The sequence below is a fragment of the Phalangium opilio genome, unplaced genomic scaffold, assembly GCF_054372755.1.
Source record: "Phalangium opilio isolate 3A_F unplaced genomic scaffold, DU_Popi_V2 ptg000093l_1, whole genome shotgun sequence".
Classification (NCBI taxonomy): domain Eukaryota; kingdom Metazoa; phylum Arthropoda; class Arachnida; order Opiliones; family Phalangiidae; genus Phalangium; species Phalangium opilio.
Genome location: NW_028324198.1, coordinates 1,041,053 through 1,067,482, shown reverse-complemented (window position 1 = coordinate 1,067,482; position 26,430 = coordinate 1,041,053). Strand labels below are relative to the sequence as shown.

Here is a 26,430-nt window from a genome sequence, read left to right as displayed (position 1 = left end):
GAACTCACCCGAAAGGGTCGCTTGAACTGGAAACCTATTGCCCGAAAGGGTCGCTCAAATTGGAAACCTATTGCCCGAAAGGGTCGCTCAAATTGGAAACCTATTGCCCGAAAGGGTCGCTCAAATTTTAAACCTATTGCCCGAAAGGGTCGCTCAAATTGGAAACCAATTGCCCGAAAGGGTCGCTCAAATTGGAAACCTATTGCCCGAAAGGGTCGCTCAAATTTGAAACTTATTGCCCGAAAGGGTCGTTCAAATTGGAAACCTATTGCCCGAAAGGGTCGCTCAAATTTGAAACTTATTGCCCGAAAGGGTCGCTCAAATTAGAAACCTAAATTGCCTGAAAGGGTCGCTCAAATTGGAAACCTATTGCCCGCAAGAGTCGCTCAAATTGGAAACCTATTGCCCGAAAGGGTCGCTCAAATTGGAAACCTATTGCCCGCAAGAGTCGCTCAAATTGGAAACCTATTGCCCTCAAGGGTCGCTAAAATTGGAAACCTACTGCCCGAAATGGTCTATCAAATTGGAAACATACTGCCCGAAATGGTCGCTCAAATTGGAAACTGTGGAAGTGGTAACTGTGATATCTAGATATGAAGGGTTGCTGAAAATGGTATGTTCAGTTGGCAGAGTTACTATTCTCTCATCAGATATAATTGGTAAGCCTATCGTTAAATATAAAAAAAATCACTTCTGTGTTACGTATAGTGAACAAGTTTATTTACGTGAAGATGCGTTTGTACAAAGAGCGATACTAGTCGTATCCATATTAGTTATTACTAATGTTTAAATAAAAACAGATGAATAAAGTTTAGTTCACAATTTAACAAGAAGTGTTTTTTATCTTTAACATTATCACCTATGATGGGGTTTAAAACGTTTTTTTTACCATCGTAGAAAAAGGACGCTAACCATTATTGTATTGTGTGGGTGCAATCAAGAGTACAACGGGAATTGCAACGCATGCAACAGTTAGGCATCATAGTGCCCGTCACGGAGCTCACCGATTGGGTCCACCCAATCTTAATAGTGGAAAAACCAAAAGGAAGGTCACACCCGGAACCCTACTATCCAATGCCTACCGCTCAACAAATCTACGCTGATCTACACCGTCCTGGACGCGCAAAGTGCGTTCTGGCACATAGAGCTGGATGAACCAAGCTCTTACTTGTGTACATTCGCAACACCTTACGGACGATACAGATTCCTCCGGCTACCTTATGGTCTCTCCTCAGCGTCAGAATTATTTCCAGCAACTAGTGGTAGACAAGATAGAATACTTGGGCAACATCCTGTCCTCCAAAGGCCTCGAAATTTCACCAAAAAAAGTTCAAGCGAGTCAATGAATACCGTCCCCAACAGACAAAAAATCAATACCAAGATTCCTTGGCATGGTGAATTATTTGGCGAAATTCTTGCCCCAACACTCAACAATTACAGCTCCACTACGCGAGCTCCTGAAGAAAGAGGTCTCATTCATGTGGGACGCAAAGAGGGAAGCTGTCTTCCTAAAACCTAAACGTCTAATCTCCTCGTCCCCAGTACTGGCCTAATACAATTCGCAAGCCACCAGGACAATATCAGTAGAAAGCAGCCTAATAGGCGTCGGTGCAGTACTACTACAAAATGGTAAACCTGTTGAGTATGCTTCAACATCTTTCACCCGCACTCAACTAAACTACGCGCCAATAGAACGAGAACTTCTAGGCATAGTCTACGCGTGCGAAAGATCCAACTATTATGTCATTGGAGTCCCCTTTATCCTACAGGCCAATCATAAACCTTTAATTGTCATCATTAAGACTCTCACCACGCATCCAGCGCTTTGTTCTTCGCCTGCTCAGATGCCAAATAATAACGATGGTTCACATACCTGGCACTCATTTACAAGTGCCCGTCAAGTTGTCACGCGCTCCTCAATCCACGACAGAAATTGACTCATCCTACTTAGAAACCGATGAGCCGGGAGTGTGGCTCTGTTTCAAGGAAAACAAACTCAATTCAACAACGCTACCGCATCTGAGCCAGCTGCACAAACGATTTTTTCTACATAAAAGAAGGATGGCCATCTGCATACGAAAAATTACACACCGAGTTAAAGCCGTTCTGGGCGATAAAAGAAGAACTTCATGTATCAGAAGGCCTAATTTACCGAGGGGATGCGCTTTACGTCCCGAAGTGCTCCGCCGTGATGCCATGACCCAAATTCACTTAGTTCATCAAGGAATAACCGCGTGCCTATCAAGCCAAGCTGTATCTCTACTGGCCACAAATGAAAAGAGACATCACAAAGTATGTCCAGAACTGTACAACTTGCCGAAAAAAGGGATCGTTCCAACACGCTATGCGCTTACGCCTCACGATGTACCTCAGCTACCCTCGCACACTGTTGGTGCGGATCTCTTCCACATCAATAATACAAATCTGATCATTCTAGTTGACTATTACTCCAAATGCGTAGAAGCTCGAGTGTTACGAAGCACTAATGATAAAGCGATAATAAAGTTCCTAAATCCACAATTCTGTCGATATGGTGCTCCGCAGAAATAGGTGTCTGTTAATGGTCCTCCCTTTAACTCGAGCTTTTTCAAGGGTTTACTCCAACAATGGGCAGTAGAACACGTAACATCCAGCGCATACCATTCATAAAAAGCAACGGTATGACAGAACGAACCATACAAACAATAAACAACCTGGCAATCAAAGCGCAACAGGAAGGTCGTGACCTACAGTATGTTCTTATGGAATATCGTTCGACGCCCATTGGAAAGCTACCGTCACCCAGCGAGATGTTAAAAGGACGCCGTACCTGAACACCGTTAACTATAAACAAAACAAACACTTCGAACGCACTTTTCAACTTGTCATATTCGCAAACCTTACTGGATTAAAAAACCCAATGATTAAACGTCAAAATCACGCGCACCGCACAATACCTGAAACCCTAAAGGCCGGGAGACCAGTATATTACCATGTCGGACCACGGTAATGGAAACCTGCAGAAGTACTACACGGAAGCAAAGAGCCCTTGTCGTATATCCTGAAGATAAATGACGGAAAAACATTGCGGAGAACTCACCACCAAATACGTCCGACACACCTACACAGTACGGTACCTCAAAGCGACTACGCTGAACCCAACACGGCACAAGAAGTACAACAGGTGGAGGCCAATTGTGTTAAGCATTTGAGGCAAACTTAAACCAATCTACCCGATCCTGCGGCCAATACTTACCGAACAACTTCAAGAGTCAGACTAGGAAGATTACCATCACCCATACAAAAACAGACTTCAATTTCAACAATTTATTCACCGACCTCGGCAACACAGAACACATCTCCAACACCACGACCCTTGCAAAATCAAATTTCAGTCTTAACAACTCAAACTCATTCACCGATTTCAGCAACAGAGATCCGATCTCCTACTATACTTCAAACGTCAAGACCAGACCAAAAGCAAATAGTGGTTGTAATTACACCGCGTAAAGTCGAACCGCCACGTACAACATCAATATCAAACATTAGGACTTTAAGTACTTCTGGCACGACGACTGCTCAGACGCTGAACGACGACTGCTCAGACGCTGGACAACACCCGAACAGCGCTACTCGAATTTCTCCGGAAACTTCCCCATTTCCCAAGACAATTTCTGTATCCGCCATACCTAGCACACGAGCACCATTTACACATTTACAGCAAGTACACAACAACCAAGGTCAACCCGAACAAGAACTAATATTTTCAATCCAAAACTTTTTCGTAATACTTAAATTTTTTAAAGAATGAAATATGTTATATGCTCCTGTTATATACTTTATTAATACACTTGATATATACTCTTGCTATATACTCTTAATAACATTATCATATATTGTTAGTCTCGCCACTAGTATTCCCTGATCTATTCCACTAGTGCGCGCCACCTATAGCGATTAACGAGGTTTCCTCATAAAGGAGCTAGCTACTTTGTAGTCAGTTTATAATGGACTCTTGATGAGCACAGGCAATAAATATTTTATTATTATTAATTCTGTCGACTTACTAAACATAAGTGGGTTTTCCCAGAAGCTTGTTTTTGACGTACGAGCGGTTGTTTTTTTTGGTTCGAATTAGCCATTAGTAGTTTTGCATAAATTGGTAGTAATGAAAATTAGAGATATGTTTAGGACATTTCATGTTGTTTTAATTAGGGAGACTAAAGATTAAATAAAGATTCATGATTTGAAAGTGAACTTTAAAATTACCGAGATAAACGCTAAGGTAAAAGAAACCCTTTCAGTTCTATAACCTTGAAAAACTGATAAGGAAAGTTCAATTTTTCGTTAGAACGGACACAAGATCTTCTCGTAAAGGTATGTTCTAATGGAAATTGTGTCTTACATATTTTATTCTGAATTAAACGTTATATAAGGCAAAGCTAGTGGTATGCATCAGAGAATAAAATTTAACATAGAACTTATATATTCTATGAGAGCGGTAGCTCTCTTAGATAAGACTTCATACTGCTCTTAATGTATAAGGAGGGTTTTTTGTTTGGATGTAGTTTTTTTTGTCTTGTACTAATTGGTTCGAAAAAAATCCACTGAACTACAGTTCGGACCCTTAATATGTGGTTAAAATTTCAAAGAGATCCATTAATTAGTTTATTTTATAAAAAATAAAGTTGCTAAGGGTGGTTTTCATTTCCATAAAATTAATCACAGATTTTGACGAAAAACTGGAAATTTCCCATAGAAATAACATGGGAAATTTTCCAAAGTTACAAATTTTGTCCATACCCTTACAAAAATAACCATACGTCAGATAGATTTGAAAACGGTCTTAAATGAAAGCCCCATATCCATAGTTGGCGCCTATTTTTTTTCATCAAGAAAATTTAAGTTTAAGTACTGTTTTTCATAGTTTTAATTACATGCTCCGACTTACGTGGTTTACCCTGAAACTATGGAACCTGCGACTTTTTAGCATGAGTTATGTAGTGTATGAAGCGAGTTTGGTCGTTTTACCGCGGTTATAGTCAAATTCTTAGAACAAATAGCTAGCTTAATGGACATTTTATCTTTTCTCTGCTTAGGTTAAAACTACTTAAACTTGATTACCTTGTGGGTGCTTGTAGGTACTTGTGGGTACTTGTGGGTGCATGTAGGTACTTGTGGGTGCTTGTGGGTGCTTGTCGGTACTTGTTGGTGCTTATGGGTACTTGTAGGTGCTTGTGGGTGCTTGTGGGTACTTGTGGGTGCTTGTAGGTACTTGTGGGTTCTTGTGGGTACTTGTAGATACTTGTGGGTGCTTGTGGGTACTTGTAGGTACTTGTGGGTGCTTGTGGGTACTTGTGGGTGCTTGTAGGTGCTTGTAGGTACTTGTGGGTTCTTGTGGGTGTTTGTAGGTACTTGTGGGTGCTTGTGGGTGTTTGTAGGTACTTGTGGGTGCTTGTGGGTGTTTGTAGGTACTTGTGGGTGCTTGTAGGTACTTGTGGGTACTTGTGGGTGCTTGTGGGTACTTGTAGGTACTTGTGGGTACTTGTAGGTACTTGTGGGTGCTTGTGGGTGTTTGTAGGTACTTGTGGGTGTTTGTAGGTACTTGTGGGTACTTGTGGGTGCTTGTAGGTAATTGTGGGTGCTTGTAGGTAATTGTGGGTGCTTGTAGGTACTTGTGGATGCTTGTAGGTACTTGTGGGTGCTTGTAGGTACTTGTGGGTGCTTGTAGGTACTTGTGGGTGCTTGTAGGTACTTGTGGGTGCTTGTAGGTACTTGTGGGTGCTTGTAGGTACTTGTGGGTGCTTGTAGGTACTTGTGGGTGCTTGTAGGTACTTGTGGGTGCTTGTAGGTGCTTGTGGGTGCATGTAGGTACTTGTGGGTTCATGTTGGTACTTGTGGGTACTTGTGAGTGCTTGTAGGTACTTGTGAATGCTTGTGGGTGCTTGTAGGTACTTATGGGTACTTGTGGATGCTTGTAGGTATTGGGGTGCTTGTAGGTATTGTGGGTATTTGTAGGTATTTGTAGGTACTTGTGGGTGCTTGTAGGTACTTGTGGGTGCTTGTAGGTACTTGTGGGTGCTTGTAGGTACTTGTGGGTCTTGTAGGTACTTGTGGGTGCTTGTAGGTACTTGTGGGTACTAGTAGGTACTTGTGGGTACTAGAAGGTGCTTGTGGGTACTTGTGGGTACTTGTGGGTGCTTGTAGGTACTTGTGGGTACTTTTGGGTAGATGCTTTGCCCGGGTGCTTGTAGGTTCTTTCAATAAATGATTGTAAAAAATGTATTACTCTAATTCCAATAAGAATACACACTTTTAATGATTTACGTTTTATTTTTGAAGTATCATTATAAATAAATGTCTGATTGAGCTAAAGGTATGGTCCCCTTTATATATGTTTCTGCTTAGTGCAGATTTTGAAAATGTAAAACAGTTTCTTAACATTCTTAATTAAAATGAAGACTGAAGGAACAGATATTAATCAAAAATGTCTTGATTAGAATCAAGACCTAAAAAGTATCGATAAGACTGAGGTTATCACTTGTCTGAATGATCAGATATTAATTTTTCTTTTTAATTGAAACTTAAATGCATGCTTAAGAAAAAACAACGTTCCATTACCGTTTTCCGTTGAAATAAATTATTTTACTGGTAATCAATTTCAAAAATTTACTTATCTCGGCTTTTCGACCACAATTCCATTCCCCGAAAACATTTTATCATTACATTAATTACTTTTGGGAGATAACGTGTCAAAATAGCCTATAAAAGAAGAAAAAACTGTAATAGCGGTCTGTTTAGCCATGATAACAACCTTTTAAAAGTTGCAAGCACTATATAACCCTTTCGAGACTAACTGGACCTGAGCAAACTATAGCTTAACCTGCTACTAGTACGACCAGAGAGAAATTATGTAATCTGGAGTTGAAATTTCATCATGTGGTACCTGCGGCCCTGAAACTCTCCCATAGTCCCAGTGTCTGTAGAACATAATTTTTTCGCTGTTATCTGGCAAAATCAATCTTTCTAGATAGTGCCGCCTGCTCACTTGAATTTTTCATGATATAATAAGGTTTGAATGAACAAAATTCTAGATTACTATTTTCACTACTATGTCCTTCTGCTAACTTGAAGCAAACTTTCCTCTCTTTCTGCTGCTCATTACCGGTGCAATTCCTTTGACTTTCTGTTCGTTATAACTACTATCATGAATTTATTTATTTCAAACCAAAATATAAAAAATGGATTCTTTTTCCTTTTGTGCTACTTAGAATTTTCAAATGTATATAATGTTGTGCCGTGCCATATCAAATAGTCTCTAACCATTGTTAGAAACTAGAGAGAGAAATTGGGCAGTAACACTGATCATGCCCTGAACTATGAGAAAGAACAATACGACGGTTGACTAAAGTACACTTGATATTACATCATTTTGCAAAACCGCGAGTAAAAATCTTACTGTCCCTATTGAATTTGGCGCCATTGGTTTTAGAATAATTAAAATGTTCCACGGCGAAGCGTGCCGGTCACAAATGGGGATGTAACGTCTTTAGGAGCCTTTTAAAACGCAAAACCATACACGTACTCTCCCAAAAGTAATTAATGTAATGATAAAATGTTTTCGGGGAATGGAATTGTGGTCGAAAAGCCGAGATAAGTAAATTTTTGAAATTGATTACCAGTAAAATAATTTATTTCAACGGAAAACGGTAATGGAACGTTGTTTTTTCTTAAGCATGCATTTAAGTTTCAATTAAAAAGAAAAATTAATATCTGATCATTCAGACAAGTGATAACCTCAGTCTTATCGATACTTTTTAGGTCTTGATTCTAATCAAGACATTTTTGATTAATTCTTTGTAAGTAATGATTTGAAACCTAGGATTAGCGGATGATTATATATTTTGACAATGTAGAGAAAACTATTCAATGACTTCAGCCTCGTTAGACAAAACAAAGCGAAAAAATGTTGGTCTAGTATTTCGATATTGAGTCGTATATTAGTCTTTTCCACCGACTCGGAGAGGTAATATTTTGGTTTTCCCAACTTGTTCAAAGCTTCCGTGGTGCAATGGTTAGCGCGTTCGGCTGTAAACCGAAGGGTTGTTGGTTTTAGTCCACCCTGGAGCGTTGTTGTGAAGTCTTATAAATAACGTAAAAAATCAAAGTTTTGACAAAATATGTGACGATAATTGTTTTTCAAAGCTTCCGTGGCGCAATGGTTAGCGCGTTCAGCTGTTAATCGAAAGTTTGGTGGTTCAAGCCCAGCCAGAAGCGGTGTTGTGAAGTCTCTTATGTAACGAAAAAAGTAGAAGTTTTGCCAAAATTCGCGACGACAATTGTTTTTCGAAGCTTCCGTGGTGCAATGGTTAGCGCGTTCGGCTGTAAACCGAAGGGTTGTTGGTTTTAGTCCACCCGGGAGCGTTGTTGTGAAGACTTATAAATGACGCAAAAATTCAAAGTTTTTCTACAATACCTGAAGATCATTTAATTTCAAAGCTTCCGTGGCGGAATGGTTAGCGCGTACAACTGTTAACCGAAAGGTTGGTGGTTTGAGCCGAGCCAGAAGCGGTGTTGTGAAGTCTCTGATGTAACGTAAAAAATCAAAGTTTTGCCAAAATATGTGACGATAATAGTTTTTCAAACCTTCCGTGGCGCAATGGTTAGCGCGTTCGGCTTTTAACCGAAAGGTTGGTGGTTCGAGCCCAGCCAGGAGCGGTGTTGTGAAGTCTCTGATGTAACGTAAAAAGTCAAAGTTTTGCCAAAATACGTGACGATTATTGTTCTTCAAAGCTTCCGTGGTGCAATGGTTAGCGCGTTCGGCTGTTAATCGAAAGTTTGGTGGTTCGAGCCCAGCCAGGAGCGGTGTTGTGAAGTCTCTGATGTAGCGTAAAATATCAAAGTTTTGCCAAAGTATGTGACGATAATTGTTCTTCAAAGCTTCCGTGGTGCAATGGTTAGCGCGTTCGGCTGTTAGCCGAAAGGTTGGTGGTTCGAGCCCAGCCAGGAGCGGTGTTGTGAAGTCTCTGATGTGACGTAAAAATCAAAGTTTTGCCAAAATAAGTGACGATAATTGTTTTCAAAGCTTTTGTGCTGCAATGGTTAGCGCGTTCGGCTGTTAATCGAAAGTTTGGTGGTTCGAGCCCAGCCAGAAGCGGGGTTGTGAAGTCTCTGATGTAACGTAAAAAATCAAAGTTTCGCCAAAATATGTGACGATAATTGTTTTTCAAAGCTTCCGTGGCGCAATGGTTAGCGCGTTCGGGTTTTAACCGAAAGGTTGGTGGTTCGAGCCCAGCCAGGAGCGGTGTTGTGAAGTCTCTGATGTGACGTAAAAAGTCAAAGTTTTTCCACAATACCTGAAGATCATATAATTTCAAAGCTTCCGTGGCGCAATGGTTAGCGCGTACAGCTGTTAACCGAAAGTTTGGTGGTTCAAGAGTACAAACATACAACAAGTACAATCTGATTACCAAATTATATTATTTATACACTCATTTTGAATTTTCAATAAACCACACTAATGGACTTTTCTTGTTTACCTTTCCTAACGCTAACTGATAACGTGACGCATTGTCCCTTAAACGCTATGCAGGGGATAATGCAGCGATGTAAATGTGAGTGATAGGCCAAACTGGAGTTATGAACTTTGCTCTCTTAAATGAGTCGGTTTTAGTTTGAGCACGCATGGATTTTTCAGGCCTATATTTGTCAAACTTCAAAATATCCTAAATCATCGCAAGGGTCAGTGGGTTTAGACGAGTAAAAACTATGAGTCGCAAATTTGAAAGTTAAGCTACAAAGAGAAAAAAAGCGCTTGAGGAGATGGAAAATTCTTCGAAAAAATTGTATAATAATTTATTTAAAGAGATAGATAACAACAACTTTTATAATTAAAATTAGAAACTAACACGTCTCTTAAAATTCTCGCGTGCTCAACTGGTTTCACGCCAATTAAATAGCTATAGTCCCATCAGAATCAGCAAGAGCTATTTGAATTAATTCCTCCATGTTTTTTCGCCAAGCTGAGAACTACGCGTTTTACGTCACCAAAGAGAATATAGGGGAGGAGTGGAAACCACTGAAAAATAACATTTATAAAGTAAATGTTTTCTTCAAACGGCACTCTCTCTTCACCTAAGCCCCGGCCATGATTCACCACTATCCGGGAAGAGCCCATGTTCTTCCGAGAAGCACATTTCATAGAAAAATGTGAAAAGTACATAGGAAAAGTCCCTCATAGTTCTTTGTCTTTTAGGTTGAAAAATATTTTCGTTAAATGAAAGATTTTGGTCAAAAAAGAAACATGATAAGTAGGCCTAATTCTTTCAAGTAATTTATGTTGCCTTTAAAACTGAATTTTTGTATTATACCTTACTTCACCCAAATGATTTTGACCACTTATCTTTTAATTTTCAAGGCTTTGTCATCAAAGTTACTTTTTTTATTAATTGGAAGAATAGGTCTCTCCCTTGGCAGGTTTAGATTAGGTTAGGCGTAAGGACCTTGGGTTTAAAATTGACCGAATTAAAATTATAATTTAACCAATAACTAAACTTAAAACATTGGAAATAATTAATTCCACGATCATTCAAAAAGCCCTGGAATAATTGGGAAAATCCCAGGAAACTAAAGGGATAGTAGCCGAATTTTCAGGCCCGATCCGAGCCCGGCCCGGGATCTAGCATCTTGAAAAATCCGTAACCCGGCCCCGGTCCGAGTATAAAGTTGGTTTTCCGACCCGGCCCGTCGATTGCAAGAATTGACCAGCCACGTTGCTATTTTCTTTTTAAATATCATCAATGAATTGAATTTATATTTGCTTTAGCGTCGCGTATTATTCACTTTTATTAATAATAGTCCGTCACAACGTCACATTTGTTCTAAGAAGCTCATACTCGTTTAAATTATCTTTCATTTGAATTATGAATTAAAGCAGAACAAAGTCAGGCCCGGCCCGAATTTTGAAAAAATAATCGAAAGCCCGGCCCGGGTCAGCCCCTTAATTTGCAAAATTTAAAAAGCCCGACCCGACCGGTCCGATAAAATTTTCAATCTGGTCTCTGGATAATAGCGCTCAATTTTCAAAAAACCATTGAAAGGTTTCAAATAATTGTGAAAATATTAAACATTCAAAAACTAGGCCTAGTTCAGTTTGATCAATTCTTATTTGAAACAAAACTTAAAGTTTCGATTTCAATCAAATTTAATCGTTACGAAAAATATATTTTAATTTTCATAGAAAAAACTCGTAAATTCATGAGAAAAAGATGAATAAATTTCGCAAATAATTTGATTCTTTCGTTCTTGAAAATTCCCATTAAGTTCACTAGACATTATTTAAAATGAACGGAAAATTAAGTCTTCGTTGCATTTGCGAATAAAAAAGGTTAATAAATTATTCACAAAGTTGAAATATTTGGTGAAAAGTTAATTCGAAATGATTGAGTTATTTGGTCCGGAATTATCGCGAAACCTTACACGGGAAGTTCTTGAAAAAGTTCACCAAGACTCGTGGCGTCAATTAATAAAATGTTGAAAACTCATTTAAGTATTTTTAAATCCGTAAATGGCTTTAATTGTTCGTGAATCTCGCCACTAACTCTTGAAATTGTTCAAAATAAATAAATAGACTTAGGTGGAAATGATGGGGTCAATTCGGCAAATTGAAGAATTGTCGAATCCCGAACTGGGGAAATGAATAACGGAAGTTGGTGACTCACTGGAAGGCAGTCCCATGATGAGGAAGGTCAAAGGTCGTTTGTGGTCAAAGTGTAGAAGAGGGAAGACTCTTTCGCGGACACCGTTTAGTCGGTGGAAGAAGGTGGTGTCCAGTTGTCGGGACAGTAGTCGACAACAATTCCAGATGAAGGGAAAGTGAAAGGAACCACGAGAAAGAACTGTCAGAAGATACTTAAAGGGAGAGTGAACTGTCCACTCTAATCTAAAGAGATTTAATAATGGTGGTCGTCTGTCCATTTTCCCTTTAACAACCTTTACAGGTTGTGCTTGACCACCATGTCCTTAATCTCTAGCAGAGCCTGTCTCCTCAGTAGAAGAAGGGGGAGGTTTAGGTCAAGGTAAATATTAGGTTTAGGTTAATTGTGAGGTTGGGTTAGATGAGGGGTAAGGTTGGTGGGTTGAATGAGGTTTCCCCTTCCTCGAGGTCAGGCTTCCTGAGTTGGTGCGGTCACTTTGCTTCTCTTAGGATAGGGGTCAAAATTGGAAACGTAGTTCTTTCCCGTGGTCCTTCACTCGCCCAACTTTTCCCATCATTTGCAATTGATATCTCGACCGTATCCGTTATCCGTCTGGACTTCTGACGCGTACGCGACGAACACTCGTGTCTTTTCATCCGGAATCATCCCCCGCGTCCGCGTACACGTTCATCCTTCCCATTTTCTATGGAGTGACGATGAGATGACGTTGATCCTGAAAATAAAAGCAATGAAACGTCTCTTTTACAATGAAACTTTTCAAGAATTTCAAAATTGTACCGACCTTACGTTAACTTGGATGAAACAAGAAGAGATTCGTCCCCTCAAAACAGGAGCATCAAAATTTATGGCGACTGGATGTTGATATTAGTTCCCTGCGACGTAGAAGGTGAAAAAATATATTGGGAAATAAGGTTAAGTGTGTTTGTTGCTTTGGATGTTTGTTCTTTAAGCACAGTTCGACTAAACTGAATGGTTGATATCAAAAGTTCATAAGTATGTTCCGTAAGTATGACACTACTATCTATACTTCGTAATGCTAGAGACTAACTGAGACTAACTAGAACGACGGAAGCGAGTCAATTGACTATATTCGGTTATGCAGTATATCTTCATATTTAGTCTGCACTGAGCTTTTGACAGCGCTTCACCAGGTGTCACTTTACGAGAATCTATGACGTTTGTGACAAACTCTCAGTAACCAGTGACAAACTTATGGAACATATGAACTTGAGTTGATATTAGTAATTCTAGAGAATGCTTTGGTTGAGATGCTCAAGGCTGGGTCCTTTGAGATTAAGACTGTTAAAAATAACGTCCCATTACAGACCCCTAACATTTTAGCTTTATGATTAAACCATGAATTGAAAGTTTTTAAAGATGTTATTTTTTTTAAACCAAATAATGCCGATATTGCAAAAGTGTTGCCCGCAATACTACTTGGGGTTTTGTGTCTACATATACAGGAAACTCTTCCCGGTTTTCAGTCAATAAAAAGATTGAAAAACACCCGAGCAAGTAGTATAATAATAATCATAATAATTTGAAATTGGATTGTGTTCCGCATTCCGGGGTTCTAAAGGAAAATGGTCATTTTCGAACGTTGCTGCAGATTTTTGTAAATTTATGTTCAAAAGTTGGATAAAAATCAAGAGTTCAATCATATAGATGGTTGTAACTTGCAAGGTCTCGGTCTAATATTTTAACAATTAAATATTGTCGTACCCGGACATGTATTTCATTGCACCCTATGTAAATCTAAATAGTGACGCAACATTGTCACGTAAGATAGTGTACATATGTCACAGAAAATTGCCCAACCAAAAGATATCTTTAGAGATGGTTAAAAAATTATTTATTATTAACAAACCCAAAATGAATGCAATCCTCATTATAGCCGTTATTGAAACAATGGAAGTGAAGTTACAGGCATCTTTAGCCGCGCAAAAATTAGCAGCAACTCCCAAGTCCTGAGAAAAGATTTCAAAAACCATCACATTATAAAACTAAATGCTCTAATTATTTGCCTTTTTTTAATCCATGCTGTAACTACTGTGTAAACACCCCTAGGCCTAATTATACTTACATTAGCGTGGCTCACTTCATTTGCTGTACTTGAGATGAGCAAGGTCAACTGTAACATTTTGTTATTAAATAATTTCTTGTAAAATTTGTTTTTGACTAAGTAAAATAATTAATCTTAGAGTTTATTTTCTTTTTACCAATTTTATTTCATAATCAAATTCAGAGTTAAAATGGATCAGAAATTCATCTTTCTTTCTTTTAGTTTTCAGAAAATAATATGCTCCTGAAGGGATAAAAATCAACTTGACATCATTTTGGAATTTTCAATAGCCAAATTCCACCAATAGCCAGCGTGTAAATCAAATATTCCCATAATTTTCATATATAAAAAACTTGCATTATTGCTGGGGACAATAGATTAATATAAAAATTTATTCTTGTATGATTAACTTACATATCTAAAAAGCGTGACATTTTCCAGCCACTAGTCTTACTTAGTTAATTTACAAATAGCCTCTTTGCCATAAACCGGTACTAGTCCTAAATTTAAATCCAAAAGGCTAATCAGCAATGAATTTCGTGAAAGTCCCAGTTCGAGATTAATTTACTTATTTTATTAATTCATTTGGCTTTACAAAGTATACATTCGACAAATTAAGCAATATTTTGATCCTGGCGGAATTTCATGTTGACCCTTAAACACATACATACTTAGCGAACTTAATTGACCTCGTGTCATACTTCTAAAATTGATTTTCCCATAAAATCCGAGATGAGGAGAAATAAAATTAATGAACATACTATTAAAGAAATATATTAAAATAAAATAAAATGTCACATAATTGGGAATCAATTCGAATCAACACGATCTGCGTTCTCTTTCGTATGCGTCAACACGTGACGCTTCAACGAAGATTTGATGGCGAATCTCTTCAGACACGTGGGACATTGATGAGGCTTTTCGCCGGAATGCGAAACCGAATGACGATAGAGATCTCCCCTTCGAGAAAAAGCTTTGCCACATTCCTGGCATTGAAATGGCTTTATCTTTTCATGCACTCCACGAATGTGCATTTGAAGACGGGCTTCGATGTTGAACACCTTTCCGCAATCTTCGCATTCGAATCCATTTTGACCCTGAAAGATTAATTATAGAAATCCCCGATCAAATATATCAAGGACTCATGGAGTAGCGAGTTCGTTTGCTGACAATTCACTCACGGTGTGGACAAACAAATGGGCTTTCAATCCACCCGCTTGAATGAATTCTTTTCCACAATATTCACATTTATGCGGTCGAACTCCAGTGTGAATTCTCACGTGACGGTTAAGGGTTTCTTTTAGGGAGAAGCTGGCGCCGCAATCGATACAGACGTATGGTTTTTCACCGGTATGTATTCTCCCATGCTTAGTGAGCGCCCCCGTGGAAGGGAAGGCCTTGGAACAAATATCGCATTCGAATGGACGCTCGCCAGTATGAGTGCGTTCGTGAATTTTAAGCAGAGATAGTCCATGGAAATGTTTGGTACAAAAATTGCACTTGTACTTTTTGGGTCTCAGGACTTCCCCAGCATGAGTACGAAGATGTTCGTGAAGATTGTCCTAAAATGTCAACAGAAATTACAATATTTAATTTTATTTAAAAATGAAGAAAGCTAAAAAATATTGTACTTAAATAAAAACATAAACTATAGTGTACAACGTAAATATACTAAACCATAGTAAAAGCACGGAAAATTATCTAAACATTTTTGGTTTAACTAATTAAAACTGCAAGCTACCAAGTAAATTATAATGATAATTATAAGTCAAGTTTCGTTATTCACCATTCCATTTACCCAAAACATCCTTTATCATTTAAAGTAATATATGCAGCAGAAAACAGTACAATGTTAATTAAGTTAGAGTTTCGCATATTATTTTTGTCAAATCTACTCGTTAAATCACACTTTCTCTGCAGAATAACTGTAGATAATACTGTTACCTTTCGAGTATAAGCTTTGCCACAAACTTGGCACACGTGAGACGGAGGTGGTTGTCCCGAACACAAAGTCATCTTATGACGATCCAAATGATATTTGCGCGAAAATGTTTTCTTGCAAATTCCACACGTCAGGATTTTCTCCATGGGTCCTGTATGAGTAGCAACATGTTCAAGGAGTTCCGCTTCGCTGTTAAATTTGTCTCCGCATGTTGCGCATTCTTTGTTGCCTTCATTCAGTTTCTGAAGGAATAAAAAAAAACACAAATTTGTTCAAACACACTATATAAAAAACGGTTTAAACTGTCCTCCATACTTCGGGGGAAGCGTAACCATCCTCGCTTTCAAGATTGTCTTCTTTGTCTTTGAGAATGACATCGCAGGTCATTTGATGAATGGAAAGGGTGTCTTTGTTCGGGAATTTTTCGCCACACGCTACGCAAACGTCGGGAGGTTGTTGTTGGGATGACTTGGCTGCAGTTTTTTTCTTGGCCTTTTTCTCTTTCGACAAGGATTTTACGCGACGTGAAATTTTTCCTGCCATCTTGGCTTTCCTTGTCTGAAAAGTACTGGTGGCCAAAGCAATCTTGTCATCGCTGGAAGACGGGACAGATTCGGTTTCCGCGAAATCGTCCGATTCCGTGTCTTCTTCGTGAACTACCTGTTAAAGAAAGGGTTAAAAGTTCGTCATGATTGCAAATCAGTGACCCGGTTGAGTGGTCCTTCTAACTTGGTTTATACCTTAGTTGTCGCTTTACATCCCGCTTGGTGTCTTTTGCGCCAACCAGAAGTTGCGAATGATTTATCACATTGGTCGCATTTAAATTTTCTAAACTTTGCTGACTCCAGATCATCTTTAACTTCTTTGTTGGCAGCGGCACTATTCAATAGATTCTGACGACTCGAATCGGGAAGTGTCGCGACAGCAGTAGATCTATTAGCAGCGCGCAATGTTAATCCTCTCTTTGCCAAGGTGGAAGAAGTCGATGCTGATTCAACAACATTTTGCGATTCAGCATGCGACAGTAAATGAGCTTGGAGCTTTGATTTAGTCGGAAAACTATCTTGACAATGGCCGCAAGAGTGCCTTTTCCCTTTAGGAGGCATACTCGTAGATTGGATATCAATATAAATTCATTTTCCAACTGGAAGAAAAAAATTAAAATTCATGATATAAATTAATTTTAAATAAAATGTAGGCCTAGGCATTGTAACTCCCAATTTAAGTAAAAAGTCATTCTAAAACGTTTCGTTTAGAATTCAAAGGTAAACAAACGTATAATTGCTATTTCCGGCATAGCTTTGGCCATACACTGGAAAAGCTAACGCCCAAAGGGCGCCATTTTGTATTACAAGGAAGCTCCCTAGGACTTTAGCTAATGCCTACTTTTAAAATAATTCCATAGAATAATAACTACGTTTTCAAGAAAATCAAGACATTCAAACAGTAATTCTTTTATAAACAATTACAATTAATCAAAGTGACATACTTTCCCACGATGCACGCTATATAAGACGCGGGATTATTCTACGGCGAACCTACGTAAAAAACCGCGGTCTTTCCCTAACTTCCCCCAAAACCAAAATGGCTGTGGCCCTCATTGCAGGGGTAAAAATTAGGTCTTGCGAACAACGACCTGTCAGGCGCCTGTAAATGCTTCAACAAGTTGGGAAACCAAAATAAACCTCTCCGAGTCGAGACGAGGGCTATCTACCCTGCACTTAAGAGGTTTTTCTTAAATAATTAAATAAATATAATTGATATTAATTATTTTAATCGTCAGTAATTTACCTTAATTCTAGTTAAATCGTTCTAATAAACTTTATTCCTAAAATCATTTTAAACATAGCTTTTTTGTTGCCGTTTCAATTCTAGCTATGCCTCTTTAACAATTTTTGGAAATTTAGGCTAAATAAAGCGATTGATTCCAGATAAGGGGTAATAAATAGCGCAATTGCGTGAACCTTTGGTGGAAGAACTGCCATTGGGTGGGAGGCTAGACGTTTCTCGTAACCCTACCCGATCGCCGCGTACATCTTAACCCTAACGATAACAATTGAGTAGATGTAAATATTGCTTTCTGTGAATTGCGAAAGCGGTCCGGATATTGCGAACAAGTTTGCTAAAATTTGTCAACTATAAATGAGGTGACAGACAGAAAGTTTAATACCTTTCAGTGTCGTCATCGTCACTCGGAGTGGAAAAAGGATAATACTACCAGATAGAAACCTTAAGATTTCCTCTAGTTTTTAGCCAACGTTGGAAAACCCTAGATATTTTATTCCAGCCTTATTCCTTGACTTCGTTAAAACTTACTGATATCTGCTGATTTTCCAGGTTTTTCTCCTTCACGTTGTGGCAACTTAGGCCTAATATTTTAATCGAATAGTGTGTCGCGCACAGTGGGAGCTATTGTTACTTGAAATTTAATAAAAACTTTTTAAACAAGATTAACTTATTATATTATAAATCCAGTTTAAATTAAATTATCTAATTAGTAGAATAAAGTTTGCTCTTCCGGAGCCATCTCTCTAATTTGTAGAGGGCTTAAGTCTGTGACCATTTGGGTCCGCGTACAATTCGACAATAAGAAAATTTTTGTTTAAAAGCTTCCGATTTTAACTATATTTTTTAACTAAGCATTCATTACTTTCAGTATAAAAAATATTACAGATTGGGAGAAAAAACTAATCTTTCTATATTAAAAAATATCCAAGTTGATAATTAGCTTTCAAATTTAATTTTTTTGTACCTAATTTTTAGACCAATTTTACATTTAAAATTTAGACTTTTTTTAAAGGAAAAATTTAGCTATCATAACATTTTACCAAGAAGTGATATCTAGTTTATTAGGGAGAAGGTATAAGATGCCCAAGTATTCACCGGGCGCCATAGTTCCAGTCCCCTTTCGAAATACAAGGGGGGCCGTAAAAGGAGGCCGGGCTATTTCGCCTCTCCTCAGTCGGAAAATACAAAATTTTCGTACTCATTCGCGTCGCGCTGACGTGAGATTTCAAGAACCAATGAGATGCTTGTTGTAATTTAGAGGCGGCGGGAATTAACCCCGGACAGGCTACGTTCGGACTGGAGACGCGCAGGCCGATTTCTCTCAGATTTCGCATCCCTTCCCACCCCCATCATCATTCTTGGTTTCGCTGGACGTGACCCTTAAGAAAGGAAAATGAAACAAGTGCAGTTTAGAGGGCCTTTGTCCATATTCGTGTTGTGTTCAGCACCCTCAAAATAGCTAGAAACCACTGAAAAATAACATTTATAAAGTAAATGTTTTCTTCAAACGGCACTCTCTCTTCACCTAAGCCCCGGCCATGATTCACCACTATCCGGGAAGAGCCCATGTTCTTCCGAGAAGCACATTTCATAGAAAAATGTGAAAAGTACATAGGAAAAGTCCCTCATAGTTCTTTGTCTTTTAGGTTGAAAAATATTTTCGTTAAATGAAAGATTTTGGGCTTCCGTGGCGCAATGGTTAGCGCGTTCGGCTGTTAACCAATAGGTTGGTGGTTCGAGCCCATCCGAGAGCGGTGTTGTGAGGTCTCAGATGTGACGTAAAAAGTCAAGTTTTTTGCACAATACCTGACGAGCATTTAGCTTTTGGGCTTCCGTGGCGCAATGGTTAGCGCGTTCGGCTGTTAATCGAAAGGTTGGTGGTTCGAGCCCACCCGGGAGCGGTGTTGTGTGATCTGAAATGAAACGTAGAAAGTCAAAGTTTTTCCACAATACCTGACGACCATTTAATTTTTGGGCTTCCGTGGCGCAATGGTTAGCACGTTCGGCTGTTAACCAATAGGTTGGTGGTTCGAGCCCACCCGGGAGCGGTGTTGTGGGATCTGAAATGTAACGTAGAAAGCCAAAGTTTTTGCACAATAAATGACAACCATTTAATTTTTGGGTTTCCGTGGCGCAATGGTTAGCGCGTTCGGCTATTAACCAATAGGTTGGTGGTTCGACCCTATCCGGGAGCGGTGTTGTGAGGTCTCAGATGTGACGTAAAAGGTCAAGGTTATAAAGATGAAGGTTAATTTGTCTCACTTAATTTAAATTCGAATTTTTAACTAGCACTCTCGGCAACGGCCATATCACGCTGAGAACACCGGTTCTCGTCCGATAACCGAAGTTAAGCAGCGTCGAGCGCAGTCAGTACTTGGGATGGAGACCACTTAGGAACACTGCGTGCCGTTGGGTTTTTCACTTTTTTTCCTCTTTTAAATTTTAATTGATATGAAAAAAGCAAACATGTTTTCATTTTGTTATTGTTTTATAAAGATGAAGGTTAATTTGTCTCACTTAATTTAAATTCGAATTATTAACAAGCACTCTCGGCAACGGCCATATCACGCTGAGAACACCGGTTCTCGTCCGATCACCGAAGTTAAGCAGCGTCGAACGCATACAGTACTTGGGAATACTGCGTTCCGTTGGTTTTTCACTTTTGTTTCCTCTTTTAAATTCCACCCGATATGATAAAAGCAAACATATCTTCTTTTTTTATTGTTTTATAAAGATGAAAGTTAATTAAATTCAAATTATTAACTAGCACTCTCGGCAACGGCCATATCACGCTGAATACACCGGTTCTCGTCCGATAACCGAAGTTAAGCAGCGTCGAGCGCAGTCAGTACTTGGGAACACTGCATGCCGATGGCTTTTTCACTTTTGTTTCCTCTTAAATTCCACCAGATATGAAAAAACAAACATATCTTCTTATTGTTATTTTTTATAAAGATGAAGGTTAATTAAGTTCAAATTATTAACTAGCACTCTCGGCAACGGCCATATCACACTGAATACACCGGTTCTCGTCCGATCACCGAAGTTAAGCAGCGTCGAGCGCAGTCAGTACTTGGGAGGGCGACCACTTAGGAACACTGCGTGCCGTTAGCTTTTTCACTTTTTTTTCCTCTTTTAAATTCCAATAGATATGAAAAAAGCAAACATATTTTCTTTTTGTTATTGTTTTAAAAAGATGAAGGTTAATTTGTCTCACTTAATTTAAATTCGAATTATTATCTAGCACTCTCGGCAACGGCCATATCACGCTGAGAACACCGGTTCTCGTCCGATCGCCGACGTTAGCAGCGTCGAGCGCAGTCAGTACTTGGGAATACTGCGTGCCGTTGGCTTTTTCACTTTTGTTTCCTCTTTTAAATTCCACCCGATATGAAAAAAGCAAACATATCTTCTTTTTGTTATTGTTTTATAAAGATGAAGGTTTATTTGTCTCACTTAATTTAAATTCGAATTTTTAACTAGCACTCTCGGCAACGGCCATATCACGCTGAGAACACCGGTGCTCGTCCGATCGCCGACGTTAGCAGCGTCGAGCGCAGTCAGTACTTGGGAATACTGCGTGCCGTTGGTTTTTCACTTTTGTTTCCTCTTTTAAATTCCACCCGATTTGAAAAAAGCACACATATCTTCTTTTTGTTATTGTTTTATAAAGATGAAAGTTAATTAAAGTAAGATTATTAACTAGCACTCTCGGCAACGGCCATATCTGGCTGAATACACCGGTTCTCGTCCGATAACTGAAGTTAAGCAGCGTCGAGCGCAGTCACTACTTGGGAGGGAGACCACTTAGGAACACTGCGTGCCGTTGGCTTTTTCACTTTTTTTTCCTCTTTTAAATTTTAATTGATATGAAAAAAGCAAACATGTTTTCATTTTGTTATTGTTTTAAAATGATGAAGGTTTATTTGTCTCACTTAATTTAAATTCGAATTATTAACTAGCACCCTCGGCAACGGCCATATCACGCTGAATACAGCGGTTCTCGTCCGATCACCGAAGTTAAGCAGCGTCGAGCGCAGTCAGTACTTGGGATGGAGACCACTTAGGAACACTGCGTGCCGTTGGGTTTTTCACTTTTTTTCCTCTTTTAAATTTTAATTGATATGAAAAAAGCAAACATGTTTTCATTTTGTTATTGTTTTATAAAGATGAAGGTTAATTTGTCTCACTTAATTTAAATTCGAATTTTTAACTAGCACTCTCGGCAACGGCCATATAACGCTGAATACACCGGTTCTCGTCCGATAACTGAAGTTAAGTAGCGTCGAGCGCAGTCAGTACTTGGGAATACTGCGTGCCGTTGGCTTTTTCACTTTTGTTTCCTCTTTCAAATTCCACCAGATATGAAAAAAGCAAACATATCTTCTTTTTTTTATTGTTTTATAAAGATGAAAGTTGATTTAATTCAAATTATTAACTAGCACTCTCGGCAACGGCCATAACACGCTGAATACACCGGTTCTCGTCCGATCTCCGAAGTTAAGCAGCGTCGAGCGCAGTCAGTACTTGGGAGGGAGACCACTTAGGAACACTGCGTGCCGTTGGGTTTTTCACATTTTTTCCTCTTTTAAATTTTAATAGATATGAAAAAAGCAAACATGTTTTTTTTTGTTATTGTTTTAAAAAGATGATGGTTAATTTGTCTCACTTAATTTAAATTCGAATTATTACCTAGCACTCTCGGCAACGGCCATATCACGCTGAGAACACCGGTTCTCGTCCGATAACCGAAGTTAAGAAACGTCGAGCGCAGTCAGTACTTTGGAGGGAGACCACTTTGAGTATTTCTTCACTATTTTCAAATATGATCACTGAAACCATTATTTTTATACTTTTTGCTTTAATTCAAGCAAATGTAACGATATTCAATCAAAAAACTGTTAAAATTAAATTTTTCAATAAGAAATCGTTGTCACGGATTTTGTATCTTGAAGAAGAAAAACATGCGATTTTTTCGGTACACTTTTGAATGCATTTTTTTTCTGGAGAAATGTTTGACCGTATTCAGCTTGATTCCCTATAAAACACTCATTGAAAGTGATTTCATTTCGATTGAACAATAATTAAAAATTTACCTCGATTTTTAATAACATTTTCAAAATCGACGTTTCACGGCCAAAGAAGCATACTTTGAGTATTTCTTCACTATTTTCAAATATGTTCACTGAAACCATTATTTTTATACTTTTTGCTTTAATTCAAGCAAATGTAACGATATTTAATCAAAAAACTGTTAAAATTAAATTTTTCAATAAGAAATCGTTGTCACGGATTTTGTATCTTGAAGAAGAAAAACATGCGATTTTTTCGGTACTTTTTTGAATGCATTTTTTTCTGGAGAAATTTTTGACCGAATTCAGCTTAATTCCCAATAAAACACTCATTAAAAGTGATTTCATCTCGATTGAACAATAAATAAAAATGTACCTCGCTTTTTAATAACATTTTCAAAATCGACGTTTCACGGGCAAAGAAGCATATTTTGAGTATTTCTTCACTATTTTCAAATATAACCACTGAAACCATTATTTTTATACCTTTTGCTTTAATTCAAACAAATGTAACGATATTCATTCAAAAAACTGTTAAAATTAAATTTTTCAATAAGAAATCGTTGTCACGGATTTTGTATCTTGAAGAAGAAAAACATGCGATTTTTTCGGTACACTTTTGAATGCATTTTTTTCTGGAGAAATGTTTGACCGAATTCAGCTTAATTACCTATAAAACACCCATTAAAAGTGATTTCATCTCGATTGAACATAATTAAAAATTTACCTCGATTTTTAATATCATTTTCAAAATCGACGTTTCACGGCCAAAGAAGCATATTTTGAGTAGTTCTTCTCTATTTTCAAATATATTCATTGAAACCATTATTTATATACTTTTTGCTTTAATTCAAGCAATGTAACGATATTCATTAAAAAAACTGTTAAAATTCAATTTTCAATAAGAAATCGTATTCACGGATTTTGTGTCTTGAAGAAGAAAAACATGCGATTTTTTCGGTACTTTTTTGAATGCATTTTTTTCTCGAGAAATTTTTGACCGAATTCAGCTTAATTCCCTATAAAACACTCATTAAAAGTGATTTCATCTCGAATGAACAATAAATAAAAATGTACCTCGATTTTTAATAACATTTTCAAAATCGACGTAACTCGGCCTAAGAAAAACATTTTGAGTATTTGTTCACTATTTTCAAATATAACCACTGAAACCATTATTTTTGTAATTTTTGCGTTAATTCAAGCAAATGTAACGATATTCATTCAACAAACTGTTAAAATTCAATTTTAAATAAGAAATCGTTGTCACGGATTTTGTATCTTGAAGCAGAAAAACATGCGATTTTTTCGGTACTTTTTTGAATGCATTTTTTTCTGGAGAAATTTTTGACCGAATTCAGCTTAATTCCCTATAAAACACTCATTAAAAGTGATTTCATCTCGGTTGAACAATAAATAAAAATGTACCTCGATTTTTAATAACATTTTCAAAATCGACGTAACTCGGCCTAAGAAAAACATTTTGAGTATTTGTTCACTATTTTCAAATATAACCACTGAAACCATTATTTTTGTAATTTTTGCGTTAATTCAAGCAAATGTAACGATATTCATTCAAAAAACTGTTGAAATTCAATTTTTCAATAAGAAATCGTTGTCACGGATTTTGTATCTTGAAGAAGAAAAACAAGCGATTTTTTCGGTACACTTTTGAATGCATTTTTTTCTGGAGAAATGTTTGACCGAATTCAGCTTAACTCCCTATAAAACACTCATTAAAAGTGATTTTTGGGCTTCCGTGGCGCAATTGTTAGCGCGTTCAGCTGCTATTCAAAAAACTGGTGGTTTGAGCCCACCCGGGAGCGGTGTTGTGACGTCTCAGATGTAACGTAAAATGTTAGTTTTTCCAAAATACCTGACGAACATTTAATTTTTGGGCGTCCGTGGCGCAATTGGTTAGCGCGTTCAGCTGTTAATCAAAAATTTGGTGGTTCGAGCCCACCCGGGAGAGGTGTTGTGGGGTCTCAGATGTAGCGTAAAAAGTCAAAACATTTCCACAATACGTGACAACCATTTAATTTCTGAGCTTCAGTGGCTCAATGGTTAGCGCGTTCGGCCCACCCAGGAGCGGTGTTGTGGGGTCTCAAATGTAACGTAGAAAGCCAAAGTTTTTCCACAATACCTGACGACCATTTCATTTTTGGGCTTCCGTGGCGCAATGGTTAGCGCGTTCAGCTGTTAATCGAAAGATTGTTGGTTCGAGCCCAACCGGGAGAGGTGTTGTGTGGTCTCAGATGTAGCGCAAAAAGTCAAAACTTTTCCACATTACGTGACAACCATTTAATTTCTGAGCTTCCGTGGCTCAATGGTTAGCGCGTTCGGCTGTTAACCGAAAGGTTGGTGGTTCGAGCCCACCCGGGAGCGGTGTTGTGGGATGTGAAATGTAACGTAGAAAGCCAAAGTTTTTGCACAATAAATGACGATCATTTAATTTTTGGGCTTCCGTGGCGCAATGGTTAGCGCGTTCGGCTGATAACCAATAGGTTGGTGGTTCGAGCCCATCCGGGAGCGCTGTTGTGAGGTCTCAGATGTGACGTGAAAAGTCAAGGTTTTTACACAATACCTGACGAGCATTTAACTTTTGGGCTTCCGTGGCGCATTGGTTAGCGCGTTCGGCTGTTAACCAATAGGTTGGTGGTTCGAACCCACCCGGGAGCGGTGTTGTGTGATCTTTTAAAATTTAAAAGAGGAAAAAAAAGTGAAAAAGCCAACGGCACGCAGTGTTCCTAAGTGGTCTCCCTCCCAAGTAGTGACTGCGCTCGACGCTGCTTAACATCGGTTATCGGACGAGAACCGGTGTATTCAGCGTGATATGGCCGTTGCCGAGAGTGCTGGTTAATAATTTTAATTTAATTAACTTTCATCTTAATAAAACAATAACAAAAAGAAGATATGTTTGCTTTTATCATATCGGGTGGAATTTAAAAGAGGAAACAAAAGTGAAAGAGCCAACGGCACGCAGTATTCCCAAGTACTGACTGCGCTCGACGCTGCTAACGTCGGCGATCGGACGAGAACCGGTGTTCTCAGCGTGATATGGCCGTTGCCGAGAGGTCTAGATAATAATTCGAATTTAAATTAAGTGAGACAAATTAACCTTCATAATTTTAAAACAATAACAAACAAAAACGTGTTTGCTTTTTTCATATCTATTAAAATTTAAATGAGGAAAAAAAGTGAAAAACCCAACGGCACGCAGTGTTCCTAAGTGGTCTCCCTCCCAAGTAGTGACTGCGCTCGACGCTACTTAACTTCAGTTATCGGACGAGAACCGGTGTATTCAGCGTGATATGGCCGTTGCCGAGAGTGCTAGTTAATAATTTGAATTAAATCAACTTTCATCTTTATAAAACAATAACAAAAAGAAGATATGTTTGCTTTTTTCATATCTGGTGGAATTTGAAAGAGGAAACAAAAGTGAAAAAGCCAACGGCACGCAGTATTCCCAAGTACTGACTGCGCTCGACGCTACTTAACTTCAGTTATCGGACGAGAACCGGTGTATTCAGCGTGATATGGCCGTTGCCGAGAGTGCTAGTTAAAAATTCGAATTTAAATTAAGTGAGACAAATTAACCTTCATCTTTATAAAACAATAACAAAAAGAAGATATGTTTGCTTTTTTCATATCGGGTGGAATTTAAAAGAGGAAACAAAAGTGAAAAAGCTAAAGGCACGCAGTATTCCCAAGTACTGACTGCGCTCGACGCTGCTAACGTCGGCGATCGGACGAGAACCGGTGTTCTCAGCGTGATATGCCCGTTGCCGAGAGTGCTAGATAATAATTCGAATTTAAATTAAGTGAGACAAATTAACCTTCATCTTTTTAAAACAATAACAAAAAGAAAAT

At 38.4% G+C, this 26,430-nt stretch overlaps 2 non-coding genes and 7 pseudogenes across 2 annotated transcripts; 7 read left to right on the top strand and 2 right to left on the bottom strand.

Moving 5' to 3' along the window:
- The first annotated feature begins 8,330 nt into the window (after window positions 1-8,330).
- TRNAY-GUA (transfer RNA tyrosine (anticodon GUA)) lies at window positions 8,331-8,403 on the top strand. The gene has a single exon. It is a non-coding gene; the product is annotated as a tRNA-Tyr (tRNA).
- Window positions 8,404-19,784: 11,381 nt separating this feature from the next.
- Window positions 19,785-19,903, top strand: LOC149640160 (5S ribosomal RNA; annotated as a pseudogene).
- A 580-nt stretch (window positions 19,904-20,483) lies between these two features.
- LOC149640159 (5S ribosomal RNA) lies at window positions 20,484-20,602 on the top strand (annotated as a pseudogene).
- Window positions 20,603-21,201: 599 nt separating this feature from the next.
- LOC149640158 (5S ribosomal RNA) lies at window positions 21,202-21,320 on the top strand (annotated as a pseudogene).
- A 137-nt stretch (window positions 21,321-21,457) lies between these two features.
- On the top strand, window positions 21,458-21,576 carry LOC149640157 (5S ribosomal RNA; annotated as a pseudogene).
- A 361-nt stretch (window positions 21,577-21,937) lies between these two features.
- LOC149640156 (5S ribosomal RNA) lies at window positions 21,938-22,056 on the top strand (annotated as a pseudogene).
- A 2,963-nt stretch (window positions 22,057-25,019) lies between these two features.
- Window positions 25,020-25,092, top strand: TRNAI-GAU (transfer RNA isoleucine (anticodon GAU)). The gene has a single exon. It is a non-coding gene; the product is annotated as a tRNA-Ile (tRNA).
- A 194-nt stretch (window positions 25,093-25,286) lies between these two features.
- On the bottom strand, window positions 25,287-25,405 carry LOC149640154 (5S ribosomal RNA; annotated as a pseudogene).
- Window positions 25,406-25,764: 359 nt separating this feature from the next.
- LOC149640153 (5S ribosomal RNA) lies at window positions 25,765-25,883 on the bottom strand (annotated as a pseudogene).
- Window positions 25,884-26,430: the final 547 nt, after the last annotated feature.